Raw genomic sequence first — 14198 nt, forward strand, 5'->3', positions numbered from 1 at the left:
TAGAGAGCAGCTTTATATAGAAAGCAATGATATTTCTTGTATTAGAGGAAAACAAAGTCCTGGGGTGGCAAGGCCTTGGAGGTAAAGCTCAGGAGCAGCTCAGCACCCAAACACGGTGACCAAACTAACAGTGGTTTGTGCAGAGAAAGACACACCCTGGCTGCTGCTTTGGGACTGGAGCTTGTAACTCTGGCTTGATGAAAGCCAAATGAAGCTATGGAGGGATGTATTTATTGACTTTTGATCTATTATTTCATTAGGATAAAATCTTCCTAGACAGTGTCCTGTTAAAGAAGTGGTGTTTTGTTACTGTGCTGATGCTACACAGAGAACTCGGGCTTCAGTAAGGAGGGTAAATTGGACAACTAGATTTGAAAAAAGAACACTGAACATCCTGTTTTAAGGTGATTTACCTAAGCTGGGGATCTTTCCCAATCCACTTTCTCTCCCTGAAATGTCCATGAACACGTTTCTCCGTTACTATTGTGTTATAGAATTCCAAACATGATGCTGAGATGAAAACTAGCTGAAATAATCCCCTCTTTAATTATTGGAATGGTGTCATTGCTTTCAATCCTGATGTATTTTCTTATGTAATCTCAAATAAAATTATCCTCAAATATTTCTTGTTTTGCATAAACAAATGCAAAGCAATAGTTTTTCAGCACTGCCTTGCCATTGATCTATTTTTAATTGTCATAAATGTTGCCATCTGGTTTGCAACTATAGCTCATAATTAGGATTAAATCACCTAAGTAGCCTCAAAGAAAGTCTGTTCCTGGAAAAACATAAAGTAATGACTAGTCATACCTGCTTTTTCTTAAAATCAGGTAATAGTCTATTTAGTAGCATTTGTCTGTTCAAAATGGAGAGGAATCCAGGTTGGGGAACAGGTGCTTTGCCACATTCAGCCCAGGTAATGAGAATTTTCAGGAGCTTGTGGCCCTATAACTTAATAAATGTGAAGATTTAGGCTGATCTAGTTGTGCATTGAAGCCAATTCTTCCTGTGAAAGAGCAGCATCATATGTCAGTGCAGGACAACAGGTTGTGTTTTTTGTCTAAGGTCTTTTTTTCAGAATTCAGAGATTTCCTATAGAACAGAAGTTTCCAGGGTTCAACTTGCTCCAATACACAGTGGGCTCCTGTCTGAGTAGTCTGTGTGGGTCAGAATTCCTAAAGAAGGGGATCGTTCCAGTGAGCCACGGTGGGAGCACTGAGAGCTGAATGGAATCCAAGCACTGCACTGAGGCAGCATTTTGAGGTGTTCAGGTTCCAGCTGTATCAGCAGGGGATCTGACAAAAACTTAACTGGTTTGCCCAAAAATATATTGCCCAGACTGTTTGTTTTGCCACGTGATGGTTCTCATGGTTAATGACATGCTCTTTCCTATGAAGGTCAAGGTGCATTTAAGGTCCAGACTATAATAAAATGTGCCAGTTTCTCCTCTACAAATTAAAAAAAAAAAAAAAAAAACCAAACCAAAAAAAAAAAAAAACCAACCAAAAAAACCCCCAAAACCAATTAAAATAGCTTCTGTAAGGAAATAGCTTTGAGAGGAATGCCATCAAAATAGCTTTGTTTCCTCATTTAGTTTAATAAACATGGTATAAGTCAACAAAAAAATAAATATGTCTCCGAACTCTGAATTAATTTCCTGCATTTTAAACCCTACTAGTGCTACTGATCAAACTTGGTCAGGTCACTGGGAACATAATTATCTGCATTTGTAAGATTAAGTGTCCTAGCAATGGATTTCTAATGTCATGCTAATTAAGAACACTTTATTTCAAACCAGTACAATGCCTGGCTAATCTCTGGGTAAGTCACCCCACTGCAGGAAAAACTGCTTCAACAACAGCTAATGCCTGTCCCATGGGTGATTCTGGCACACTGGGAAGGGATCCCTGCAGGGCTGGGGGTCCTTCCAAGGCTCTTGCCTCTCACTCTGGGTGTACCCATCCTGTAACTGTCCCAAACAGGGAAACCTGCAAACAAAACTGCTTAATTGCAGTGAGGGATATGATGGACATCAGCCTGGAGGACAAATAATAACTAATAATAATTGGAAACAGGGGGAAGAGGTTTTAAAAGAAGTCCATGAGAGAATCATGGAATGGTGTGGCTTGGAAAGGACCTTAAATCTCATTCCATTCCACGCCCCTGCCACGGACAGGGAAACCTTCCACTAGCCCAGATTGCTCCAAGCCCCATCCAGCCTGACCTTGGACACTTCCAGACATGGGGTAGCCACAGCTTCTCTGGGCAACCTACACATTCTTATCTATGGTCTTCAATTGCTGGGATTTTTTTTAAGACAAAGTCCTTGAATAAATCATTTCCATATGTAATTGATAGAGTTGTGTATCCTTTAACCCTCTTGAACAGTGTTCTTCCCACAGAAACGTAGAGCAGCTTATGTGTTCGCATATGACACTTGAAATACCAAGGGATACCAGCCACTCTTTCTGGGTTTAAAACATGTTTGTGTTTTTCTCTCCCAGTACTTGCATATGGAAGGAAATGTTCTATCAATGATTTCCGAAGATTTAATTCAGAAGCTGCCACATCTGCTTTGGCTGGATCTCTGATCTAACAAGATTAAAGCTGCCCTCTAGAATCAGTTACCACAAGTAAAATCACTGGTCATACAGGTAATTTAATAACAATTGTATTTGTCTTCCACTTGCCTGACTGTAATTTCATTGCAACAATCAGACTTTGAGATGTTTCTTTTTTGGCACTGACCTTGGTGCAGGGGAGCAGTAAATAAGCTTGATGTTGTTTACTAAAGCTCAGATGAACTGAAAGGTACAACTGACATTACAGAGTGAATCTCTAAACTCTTTAACTTCAGAAAAGTAAGACCTGTTGCTCTCTTCAGGTGAGATTTGCACAATTTTCATTTGGTGATTATTTTTACGGTGTTGTAGGGGAGGTAGAAATGAGACCCACAGCTACAGACCTCGTGTTTTTCCTCAGTGACAGTGAAGGACAGTTCAGTCAGAGAACATTACCCATTTATCTGCTTTTGGTGGCTGTCTGACAGGGTATTTATCACCCGCTCGAGGGATAAATGGGCTGTCCCTGGTTGGGATGGAGTGTGCAAGGAGAAAGGTTCACCATGCCCCTGTCACCCTGAGAAGTGACACTTGCTCTCACTTTGCTGTGATCACCAAAGCTCCTCTCCAGGTTTGTTAATGTCCTTGGACAAATCCTTGTTTCTCGCTCCAGAAGTGGAAGCCAACAAATCCCAATATATGGTAATTAACTGGAACAAATAAATTATTTTTTTCCACTGGAAGGAAAGAAAAGACCAGCACAGGTCAGTTTGCTGGCAGTCGTGGTTCTAAAATAAACCTTTCTGTGAGGAAGCACGAGGAGGAGAAGGAGGCAGCCCTTGGTCAGTACATGCTACAGCATTTTTCAAAGTAAAAAAACCCAAACAGTAACATCATAGTGCCTTTATGGAAACTTTTTGGGAACCTATTCATGGAAATTCTTTCTGGAAATCCTTCCCTGTGTGGGTGGTGAGGCCCTGGCACAGGTTACCCAAAGAAACTGTGGCTGCCCCATCCCTGGAAGTGTCCAAGGCCAGGTTGGACAAGGCCTGGAGCAACCTGGGATAGTGGAAGGTGTCCCTGCCCATGGTAGGGGGTGGGACTGGATGAGCTTTAATGTCCCTCTCAACCCAAACCATTCTAGTCTGTGATTCTACCTTGTGACTGAAACAAGGTGCTTAAAGATATTTTAGTATCACTTGTTTGTGAATCATTATATATTCTGCTTGTGATTAGAAAAATGCAGCAAATGAAGGTTATGCTTCTAAAAATAGCTGGAAAATGTCAATTTTAATGATGTGTTGAAATCTTTTAATTACAGCACTCATGAAATATTTTTAAATGGGACAGGACTAACAGTATTTTAATGTGGTTTGTAAATTGTGTGATTATCATTGTATGAGGGGTTGAAATCCTTTGAGGCTGACACTTTTGTGTGCATCTTCCTCAAAACTAACATCAAGTTAGTCCCTCCATGTGTTGTGCTGTATCTTGTTTATGTTTCTGCACTGACTTCAACCAGCAGCTCAGGAAATGCCCATCAGAAATATCCACTGAATATTCCTTAGTTGCATTTTACCTTTATTGTCCATAGTTGTCCGTATGTATTTGTGCACAAGCTGTATTCCAAGCTGTTTGGAAATTCTGTGGGTACGGTTTTCCCTTCCTTTTTTGCTTTAAAAGCCACTGAATCCTCCTCTTCTAAAACAGTAAATGTGAGCACAGTGCTTTCAGGTTTTGCCTGAATTGAAATGTCTTAAAATATTGCCACAAATGTTAATCCTGTGTTGAGCAGCTGCCAAAATGTTTGTTTCTCTTTCCTAGAGGTAAAGAAATATTATGACAGGAACAACCAAGCTTTCTCCACATTTGTTTTTTTTTTTTTTTGAGTTTTAACAGTAAACAAGTCAAATTGCAGTGTTTGGAAATTAAACCAACCCCTTGCCTGTAGAATCTCATTTGAGCTGATCTGCTGCTGGGTATTAAAAGCTGTTTTAAAGAATGTTGTTGAAATGGCAAAATGGAAGCAGTGAGAAATTAGGAAATAAGTAAAGTCTGATTTCTGTCTAGTCTCCATGTGGTAAGTACCGGGGGCTGTGGGACACCGAGCCCTCTCATCCCTGTGCTGGGATGAGGTGTCCCTGTATCCCAGATATATTGGCACCCAGAGGTTCCCATCAGAGACGCTCCAAACAACAGCACATAGAGCAACCCTGGGCATTTTACTGCTGAACAGTACCAACTGTTTTCTGAGCCTGGGCATGCTGACATTTTTCAGAAGCTTAGGGTTTGCCTAAATGTTAACAGGTTTTCAGATAGATCAAAAAATATTATCTTATACGTGACATAAATGTCATATGTGCCTTGTACTAAGCTTCCAGGCTGCTTCCCAAAACAGTAACACCAGAGTTTTTCAAAACAAGAAGCTGATGAAACTAAATACAGACAGGGCATATTTCTTTCTAATCTCATTATCAAAAAAGGCTGAGCAGTTTCAGCTCAGATTTAGCCCAAGGAACGTGCTCAGCAACCCAAACAGCTGAAGCTCAGCAAAATTATAAACAACAGCAAATGATGTGTTTGTAATGGGGACAGTCAGTACCAGACTTGAAAGTGATAAGCAGGATTTCCAAAGAAAGATCAAATGCTAAATATTGGAGCAGTGCATAATGAATGGGCATAAATGCAACCTCCAGGTTATCATGCTGGAAAGCTTTGGGGTGTGCTGTTTTCCAGCACTGATGTCAGCGATAGAGAAGTCTGGATTTGCCTTGTGGAGTCCTTTTTGTCATAGGAAACAAAGGCAAGAAAAAAATTAAGGAGGAAAAATATTCTTGTGTTTCTATTTAGTTCAATGAACTTCACTCTTACAGTTGCTGCTCTTTTCTGTTTTATTGAAAAGGCAATTGAAAACTCTGCTTTCAGAAAGGAATCCTATAAATGAGCTCCTGCAGAGCTTGGTGAGTGCTCACTTCTGGTTTGAAAATATCAAAGACTTTTTTGGTTCTCAGTGTTTAATTCTGTGGTTAGACTTTTAAAAATGCTTTGATATTTATCTAAAGAACTGTTTCAATTTATCACCAACATGTGCTATGAGAGAGGGAGAAAATTAATTATGTTATTTGTAATGAGAGAATCTCAGACTGGTTTGGTTGAAAGAAGCATTAAAGCTCATCCTGTTCCACCCCCTGCCATGGACAGTGACACCTTCCACTAGACCAGGTTGCTCCAAACCCCTGTTGTCCATCCTGGCCTTGGACACTTCCAGGGATGGGGCAGCCACAGCTTCTCTGGGCAACCTGTGCCAGGGCCTCACCACCTCACAGGGGAGAATTTCTTCCCAATACCCCATCTAATCCTGCCCTCTGGCAGTCGAAAACCATTCCTCCTCTGGCCTCCCCAGGCTCTGTGCTGGGACCCCTCAGAGCCACCATGCCCAGAGGTGCAGGTGACCTGTGCAGGTGACCTGGGGATGTGTTTGTACCTGTGTGGGGAGGGAACTGACTGGCCCCCATGGTTATGGTGCTGTTTTCTCAGACACAGTTCCCACACTCCCAGCTCTGCTGTGCCAGTTGCTCTTGGAGCTTCCTGAAGCAGGGCTCATCCCTATGGAGTCTGTTTCCTAGAAGCATCATTTGAAGGGGAGCTTTGAACAGGGGATCAAAGCACATCAGAGAGCTGGGAAGTGGCCTCAGGCTGGAGCTGGCCCTGGTGCCCTCCACATTCCTACTGTTGCCCATCTGGCTTCCAGAGTGGAATGGCCCAGGCAGGGGAAGGACAGGCCATCAGTCCTTCAATTCCTGCTTCACACAAACAGCCTGTTCCTGGAATAACTCTGCTCTTTCTGGCCCAAACTGAGCAGTGACGAATCAAAAAAATGTTATTTGTGGATTTAAGCATCTTTGTGTCCCTGGGAGAAAAATGAGCTGCAGGTCTGCTGCCCTCCTGCAGTGACTTTTCTGGCCAGATCCCAGACCAGGACTTCTTCACTGTAGTACTTTGATCATTGCAGGTTTCCTGGGCTGTTACTGAGATGAGGGAATTCCTGCCATATGTGACATTTATCCATTTCTCCTGGCTCTGTGGTGACAGGTACTAAAATGGGATGCCAGCCTTCCCGCTGCGCCGGAGGCTTTGTTCAGGCCACAGTGATGGGTAAGGAGTGCTGCAGGAATTCAGGGCAGGTTTCTGGGCAGCAGTGCCGTGGTGACAGATGGCTGCAGGCATTGAGGCTTCCCAAGCTGTGCATGTGCTCCCAGTGCAGTGATTCCTGGCTGTGCAGAGGTGCCCATCCAGCCCATCTAGCCTTGCCACAGGACTGTCGGCAGTGTTTGCCTCGACTGCTCACACACATCCACTTTGGTATTTTAACAGTCACAGGGATCCTGGGAAAGGCTGGTGGGATGGATGGGTTGGGGTGTTGCTGCCCTACCACATGCCTTGCTTTGGATGATCTGTTCCCTTGGCAGAGCCTGAATGTCCATGGCATTGCCACTCAGGAGTGGTGCAACCAGAGCTGACACCATAGAATGTATGTGTGTGTGTGTGTGTGTGTGTGTGTGTGTGTGTGTATTATACACACATGACGTGCAGAGCTCTGTCCCTCTGCCCCACAGCACCTGGGCTGCTTCAGGCTCAACTCCTCCTGTAGAGGACAGGGTGAGACCTGGACCAGCAGAGTGGTCTGAACCTTGGCCTTAATCCACGTTACTGAAGGCATTTCCCTGAGGTGGAGATGTGCCTGTCAGGACTTCCAAGGCCCTGTACATCCCAGGCAGCCCACAGCAGAGTCAACAGTCAGTCACAGGGACCTAGCATTACCAGGCTGTCCCTGTATCTGGGAATTCTACCTGTGACATAGGGAAGCGTTGACAAAATCTAGTATATTTTTATGAAACACTCATGTTTTGACAAGACAGCTTTTTCTGACAAAATCGTGTTTCATGAGCTAATTCCCAGCCCACTCTTCTCCTCTGTTCCCCATTGCTCCTAGGCTGCACACATCAGAAGCATCTGGATGCAGGGACAGAGGAGGAGTTAAAAGTGCAGCAGTGGCACTAACTCAGAGTAACTGCCTGCAGGGGCTGGTCTGTGACCTCCTGTCTTCTCTTCTAGTGAGTAGAACACCAGTTTTGTGACACTGGTGCCATCAATACCAAACAAAAAGTCTGTGATGTGAACTGAGGCAAGTTTGGAGGCTGATCCACGACAGCTCTGACTCAGCTCTTAGTCTTGGGTACGTTTTCATCTAGACCTGGAATGAATTTGCAATGTTCACCTTTATTCATTGAACTTTGATTTTTTTTGTTGTTGTTAAAAGCTGCCTGTTCAACGACTGTGAAACCTTTGGAAGGGGAGCAGAAGTCTGAACAGTGACAAAGCAGTTTTGTTATTCACTCATGGCTGTTCCTTGATTTTATACTGGTTCACCTAATTCATGTAGAATTGTCATTAATTAGCACAGATGAAAAGTTCATTGCCAGCCAACATGTTTCAAAAACGTACCTCAGACTGCAGTGTAGTGTGCACTGGTTGGGCAGTGTCATGGGGAATTTGGGATCCATGCCTTCTGTTCCCAGGACTGACAGTGGCTTGCAGGAGAGGTCAGAAGAGTTACCTGGCTTTGGATAAGTCACTGGACTGCCCAGGACTCAGTTTGCTCAGCTATGTAAAGGGGTGAGAACAAAGTTATAAACTCCTCAGCCCACTAAAGGAAGCACAGGAGCTGCAAAATTGTGTGGCTGCTTCTACCCAAGAGTTCTGTAGAGTGATTTAGGAACAATTCTAAGGCCTGAAGCTTTTCAGGATGTGATGTGGTTTAAAATGTGACTGATTCTGTAAGGGATGCTGAGAGGTGCCAGTTTGCCACTCCCAGGCACAACAGTGCAGCCAGAGCTGCAGCTACATGGCCTGGGCAACTTCCCCATTGCATTCAGATCAGAGTGTTCAAACCGCAGTGGCTTTCAGCAAGATAAAAAGAAATTTTGTTTTTCCAGTAGTGAAGTCATCTGTGACTCATTTTGATCATTTCTGTTTAAAAATAGATCCGGTTTCTTCATAACAAACTATTTTAAATCTAATTGTGTTCCCAAATAGTCCTTTACAAGGTGCATTTTCAAAGCCATTTCTGCTTGTTAATAACGCAAGTCTTCCATCTCCACGTTTGTATTTTATGATTATTTGAAGTAATTTTCTAATTTGTGACTCATGGCTGTATGAAAAGGTGTTCTGGTAATTGTAGGTCTCTTAGCAAACTTTTGTGAGAATAGAGTCAGTTTGCTAAACCCCCAAAGGCAAGCATTCCTTATCCCCAGTGCATGCTGACAGCATTCAGAGGGGTGGGTTAGGGCACGGGGACACTCACTGGTTTGACAGACTCACAGTCCTGTGCAAGCTCTGTTGATATATTCATTGACAAAACCAGCAGCAAGAATTACACAACAGCATTTTCAGTCTGTGCAATAAACACGGATTTTCAGTTTTATCTGCTTATGTCACTCAGTGCCAGAAGTACGTGTATGGCACTGCTGGGCTGGTGGATTTTTGGTTTGTAGGCAAATTCTCCCTTTTAGACATTTTCTGACCAGTTTTCCTCCCTGGGATATTTCCATTGCTGTGTGGTCCCAGGTAATTCCTCTTTCCTGACCTCTCCTCAGAACTCCTGGTCTTATTACAAGAGCATGTAGTGACAGGACAAGGGGAGTGGCTTCCCACTGCCAGAGGGCAGAGTTAGATGGGAGATTGGGAAGGAATTGTCCCCTGTGTGGGTGGTGGGGCCCTGGCACAGGTCACCCAGAGAAGCTGTGGCTGCCCCATCCCTGGAAGCGTTCAAGGCCAGGTTGGGTGGGGCTTGGAGCAACCTGGGATAGTGGAAGGTGTCCTTGCCCATGGCAGGGGGTGGAACAGGATAGGCTTTGAAGTTCCTTCCAACCCAGGCCATTTTATGATTCTGTGAGACATTGAAGGCTGATTCCATGTTGTTCCCTCATAAACTTAATGTACAGTAAAATAAAATGCCTGTTGTGCAGCCAGCATGTGGTATACTGGCAGTGCAGTTAAACTTCCCTCCAGATATTTCCCCAGACATTTCAACAAGTCATTTTCCAGTAGTATTCCTGTTCAGTTTCTCTATATCCCCTCAGTTGCAATTTCAGGATAATGACTCAGCCATTTCTGGGTTTTGCTGCCTCTCAGATTAAGTTCAACTTTAGCACACTTCAAAGTAATAATTCTGATTAAAAATTCAGAGTTCTAGTTCTGGCTATGGCCTGTGAGGGAATAAGTTCTGAATGGATTTGAGATTTGAGCTGAATTTTGCTTAGCCCAGGTAAGTAACTTTGTTGGTGCTGTGATGGCAAAACTCAGTTTTTCTTACAGCACTGGTGAATTACCAGTCAGCTCTGCCCCTGGGGCTGATTAAACAAAAAACAACAAAACAAAACAAAACAACAACAACAAAAAACAAACACAAAAAAACCCACCACAACAGGTAAACAATGAGAAATCATAATGATACTGAAAATAAATGAGTTTTAGGGGCATTTGTTCTTCATTTCAGTGAAACTGGGACAAATCCATGTCCCATGGTGGTAACTGGACGTCCCAGTACATTCCTGGTGTAGCTGTGGTGTAGCTTTACGTGCAGCAGGTTGTATGTACCATCTCCTTGATGTGAGGAATCCTTTTCCACTTGGGTCTCAGGTCTCTCTTCCAAGAGAATAGCCCAGAAGGATCCAGCAGTTATTCCCATTGGGATGCCTGGAAAAACGCCTTCCCATTCTGTTATCCCAGAGCCCCCCCCAGTCCCCCATCGGCTGCTCCTGGCCTGCAGTTCCTCTCATGATGGGTTTCATTTCTTCTTTTCAAGTGTACCTTGTCAATATTGCTGGAGCTGACATTTCTAAGGAAGTAGTGTCAAATGGAGCTGCTAATTACGCTGTAAGATTTGTTTTGTAACATTCCTTTCAGCTTTAATTACCGGTAATTTAGAACCAAGGAGCTGTGCCATTAGCAATGTATTTGTCATTTCCGCAAGGGAGGTTTTACAGAAACATCCAAAAAGAGCAAATACAGTATTTTATACCGGAATGAGGAGGGCAGACAGACACAGGCAGGATTTTAAGCAGCCAGCCTGTTGAAGGTGAGGCAGGTTGGACTGTACAGTCAAGCTGGGAATGGAGATTTACAGTGACTCCAGCACTTCAATATGGAAAATATATCCTGATTAACTGGATTCAGATTGTCCGTGTGGCTTTTGGTTCTGTGCTTCCAGAATACATCCTTATAAACCATATGTCCATTTAAAATAAATATCAGGACAAAGTATGATATTACCTTTCTCTTAGAGGCTTGGTACATTTATTTTCTTAGAGATTTACCAGCTTTCAGCTGTTGTGCTTTTGTTTCAATCAAAACTGACTGAAAGTATTATTTAATTCTGCAAATCTAATTAGGAAGGGAAAATTGCTACTTTTATTTCACTGCTATGAAACATAATTTATATATGTTTATAATCACCAGAAATCTGATTTCTGAAATAGATTGTGCAACCTTGGCACTGTGCTCCCATCTCACCAGGCAGTGAACAGGACATGACAGGACCTGACCTGTCACATTCTCTTTGCCTGGATCACCTGTGCTGCACCTACTTCTACCTGTGAGATGCTGGTGGCTCTTTGTTTCCCTGGGCAAGAACAGCTACAGATGATGCTGGGACTGAGAAGCGACATAGACCCAAGGATTTCAGAAGCAGTACAAAGTCAGAATAATGACCTAGAAAGAGAAGATGGAAAAATCGAATTGAAAACTTCAGCTACTTTTCTTTCATATGAAAAAAATTAATGCAGCATAAAAAAATTGATTTATCAACAGATTCCATTCACTTGTGAGTGGGGGGGGGTTGCACTGATTAGCTGAGCTGTGGTGACAAAGTTTGTTTTGTCTGGACTAAGCTTGAATGGGGCAAATCATTTGCCTAGAGAAACAGTCAAAAATTTTAAAAATCAAATTAAAAAAACATGTTGAAAGACTTGGGGCTGGGAGAAATGAGAAAACAGAAACACCCCAGTGTTGTGGTAAAAAATCAATGTGTGAATCTCAAAGCCCTGAGCGGAGAAGGAGAGGTTGTGTTTGTGTGAGAGGAAGAAGCGTTAATTCCAGGGAATGTGGTTAGAGAGGCAGAAGACAAAGTTTTCAGCAGAGGCTGTTCTTTGGAGTCAGAAGAGAAGAAACACGAGCAGAAGGTTGGACTGTTTTATTGGGATGAGGACTGGTTGTGTTGGGATGAGGAATCACTGCGTTCATGGCAGGCACTTCACCCAAACAGCAGAGAGGAATGTGTACAGGTAGGAGACATTTTAGAGGGGATATAGGGGAAATTAGGATATCAGAAAATGAAAGAAGACAATTAGCAGAAGATGGGGGGGGGTGGAGAGGAGAATGTAAATACAATACCTGGCTGGTACATGTGGAGGAAATTCCTTCTGTCTGCCTGTGTGTCATGGGACATAATCATCACATTTGTGTACAACCTCATGCATAGACCTACTTTAAAAAAACAGTTTAGTGCACTATAAATGCACCATAACTAATTTTTACAAACTGCTCGAAACTGTTCATCCACACACCAGAAACCTGAGAGAGTTTTCTGTGTTTTCATATGGTATTTAAGCTCATATTCTTCAGACAAGCATGATTTGCTCTTTCTCACACTTTCTATTTTCCCCCCAGTATTGCAGTTATAAATTTACATTAGGAGCATAAAATTAAGAAGTTGTCAGCAGAGAAGGAAAGATGCATTATTTATGGTCTGATGGATTCCAGAAGTCATTAATAATAGAAATACTGGGCAAATTCCCACAGAATGCCTCTTCTCATGCTTAAGCTTTCCTATAATGAAGGCTAATTACTGTGGGTACCATTAGCATCAGACTGGAATTAGGGGTGTTAAAATGTGATATCATTAAAGGGAACGCAGTAAATTCAGGATATAAATGAGCCGCTTAAAATGCTAAGCAGTATGGTGAAATATTAAAATACAAAAATATCAGCTCAAAATACCATGAGACTGAAAACGAGGTCAAAATACTGATGTACAGATGATTCTTTTTAATAAATCTAAGTTCCATGTGTGGTGTCATTAAAGGGAACCACATGCATTCCCAGAATGTCACATGATTGTTGTCTTTGTATTTTAAGCCCTTGGTTTTAATTCCTGTTCTGAGACAAATTATGTCCCAGTAGTGTTGCTTAATAATCACTATTTACCTTCAGGTTTCACCACACTTTGGCATGACCTGAGAGTGAGCAGTGCATTTTTCTATGTAGCCATGTTTTATCTTCCTTAGCAGTGCTTCATGTTTCTATCATTTTTTCTGTTTTAGTGGACATCTATTTTAGCATGCACAGTATGCAAAAACTGGCTTACTTGACATTTGATTTCTCAGTATCTCAAGTGGAATTCCAGACTGAGATCCCACCTGTATGACCCTCCTGGCTTGGCTTTTTCACTTGCAAGAGCACTACATTGGATGAGATCTGCAGACAGATTCACACGGCATATTAGAGATTTAAGTAGTTCAGTGGGTTGGCAAGTTGAATTGTTTTCTCAGAAGACCTAAATCAAGGCTGTTTCAGACCAAAACCTCTGTGAGCCCCTCACAGACATTGATACCTCCCTCACCAAGGCTCATGAGAGATGGGAACTGCTGTAGGTCAGGCTGGAGTGGACTGGGAGAGGTGGGATGCCAGCCCAGCACTTGGCTGCAGGTTGTTTTTCTCATACCTTCCTCCAACCACAGCAGAATTAGTGAGAATTCATCATCTGGAAACACTGACAGAGTTTTCCAGGAAGGAAAGTAGTGACATATTAAATAGGCCTTTCAAGATGCACTATTGTGCTTTTAAAAGCATTTTCCTGTTTTAGAAGTTCAGTTATAGTTTGATTTTTTAATGTAGCAATAATGATAGAGCCAGAACTTCAAAGTTCTCTATTTCACAGAACTGTCCATGCTGCAGTGGCCAAAGGGGCTCCAAGAGAGCTGGAGAGGGACTTTGAGTAAGGGCCTGGAGTGACAGGACAAGGGGGAATGGCTTCCCAGTGCCAGAGGACAGGGTTAGATGGGAGATTGGGAAGGAATTCTTGGCTGTGAGGGTGGTGAGGCCCTGGCACAGGTTGCCCAGAGAAGCTGTGGCTGCCCCATCTCTGGAAGTGTCCAAGGCCAGGTTGGACAGGGCTTGGAGAAACCTGGGCTAGTGGAAGGTGTCCCTGCTCATGGCAGGAGGTGGGACTGGATGAGCTTTAAAGTACCTTCCAACCCAAACCAGTCCATGATTCTGTGAATCAGCACAGGTCATTGTTAATCACTATAGATATAAATCTTTTCCCTAGGAGGCAGTCAGTGTTTGTGGAGAGGGGGAGTTTCATTAAGTGTTTCAGGGGTGTTGGCAAATATTGGCATTTCAATGCTGGAACATACACAAGTTTTTTAACTTATTTTCTGCAGAATCTGTCACATTTCCTGATGAAACTACTGCCGTGTACAAGGAATGCCAAAACAAAAGGGAAAGAAGCTCTTGGTTTCAACTTGTGCCTCATGTAGCTGAGGTGATGTTTCTTTTCCTGGACCTGGCCCTAAA

Source organism: Manacus candei, unplaced genomic scaffold (assembly GCF_025592945.1).
Source record: "Manacus candei isolate 608988 ecotype Guabito, Panama unplaced genomic scaffold, ASM2559294v1 h1tg000050l, whole genome shotgun sequence".
Lineage (NCBI taxonomy): Eukaryota > Metazoa > Chordata > Aves > Passeriformes > Pipridae > Manacus > Manacus candei.